Source organism: Phalangium opilio, unplaced genomic scaffold (genome assembly GCF_054372755.1).
Source record: "Phalangium opilio isolate 3A_F unplaced genomic scaffold, DU_Popi_V2 ptg000032l_1, whole genome shotgun sequence".
NCBI classification, from domain to species: Eukaryota; Metazoa; Arthropoda; class Arachnida; order Opiliones; family Phalangiidae; genus Phalangium; species Phalangium opilio.
The window spans coordinates 5,185,751-5,187,812 of NW_028324159.1; positions in this window are offsets into that span (position 1 = coordinate 5,185,751).

Below are 2,062 nucleotides of genomic sequence, written 5' to 3' on the forward strand. Positions count from 1 at the left end.
CAAGCACCCACAAGTTCCTACAAGCACCCACAAGTACCTACAAGCACCCACAAGTACCTACAAACACACAAAAGTACCCGGGGCAAGCACCCACAAGTACCTACAAGCACGCACAAGTACCCACAAGTACCTACAAGCACCCACAAGCACCTACAAGTACCCACAAGAACCTACAAGTACCCACAAGAACCCACAAGTACCTACAAGCACCCACAAGTTCCTACAAGCACCCACAAGTTCCTGCAAGCACCCACAATTTCCTACAAGCACCCACAAGTGCCGACAAGTACCTACAAACACCCACAAGCACCGACAAGTACCTACAAGCACCCACAAGTACCTACAAACAGCCACAAGCACCGACAAGTACCTACAAGCACCCACAAGTACCTTCAAACACCCACAAGCACCTACAAGCACCCACAATTTCCTACAAGCACCCACAAGTTCCTGCAAGCACCCACAAGTTCCTACAAGCACCCACAAGTACCTACAAGCACCCACAAGTACCTACAAACACCCAAAAGTACCCAGGGCAAGCACCCACAAGTACCTACAAGCACCCACAAGTACCTACAAGCACCCACAAATACCTACAAGCACCCACAAGTACCTGAAACACCCACAAGTACCGACAAGTACCTACAAACACCCACAAGCACCGACAAGTACCTACAAGCACCCACAAGTACCTACAAACACCCACAAGCACCGACAAGTACCTACAAGCACCCACAAGTACCTTCAAACACCCACAAGCACCTACAAGCACCCACAAGTTCCTACAAGCACCCACAAGTTCCTGCAAGCACCCACAAGTTCCTACAAGCACCCACAAGTACCTACAAGCACCCACAAGTACCTACAAACACACAAAAGTACCCGGGGCAAGCACCCACAAGTACCTACAAGCACGCACAAGTACCCACAAGTACCTACAAGCACCCACAAGTTTCTACAAGCACCCACAAGTACCTACAAGCACCCACAAGTACCCACAAGTACCTACAGGTACCCATAAGTACCTACAAGCACCCACAAGTACCTACAAGCACCCACAAGTACCTTCAAACACCCACAAGCACCTACAAGCACCCACAAGTACCCACAAGCACCCACAAGTACCCACAAGAACCTACAAGTACCCACAAGCACCTACAAGTACCCACAAGAACCTACAAGTACCCACAAGAACCTACAAGTACCCACAAGCACCTACAAGTACCTACAAGTACCCACAAGTACCTACAAGCACCCACAAGTACCTACAAGCACCCACAAGTACCTACAAGCACCCACAAGTACCTACAAGCACCCACAAGTACCTACAAGCACCCACAAGTACCTGAAACACCCACAAGTACCTACAAACACCCACAAGTACCGACAAGTACCTACAAACACCCACAAGCACCGACAAGTACCTACAAGCACCCACAAGTACCTACAAACACACACAAGCACCGACAAGTACCTACAAGCACCCACAAGTACCTTCTAACACCCACAAGCATCTACAAGCACCCACAAGTTCCTACAAGCACCCACAAGTACCTACAAGCACCCACAAGCACCTACAAGTACCCATAAGTACCTACACGCACCCACAAGAACCCGGGGCAAGTACCCACAAGTACCTACAAGCACCCACAAGTACCTACAAGCACCCACAAGTGCCTACAAGTACCCACAAGTACCTACAAGCACCCACAAGTACCTACAAGCACCCTAAAGTACCAACAAGCACCCACAAGTACCTACAAGCACCCACAAGTACCTACAAGCACCCACAAGTACCTGAAACACCCACAAGTACCTACAAACACCCACAAGTACCGACAAGTACCTACAAACACCCACAAGCACCGACAAGTACCTACAAGCACTCACAAGTACCTACAAACACCCACAAGCACCGACAAGTACCTACAAGCACCCACAAGTACCTTCAAACACCCACAAGCACCTACAAGCACCCACAAGTTCCTACAAGCACCCACAAGTTCCTGCAAGCACCCACAAGTGCCGACAAGTACCTACAAACACCCACAAGCACCGACAA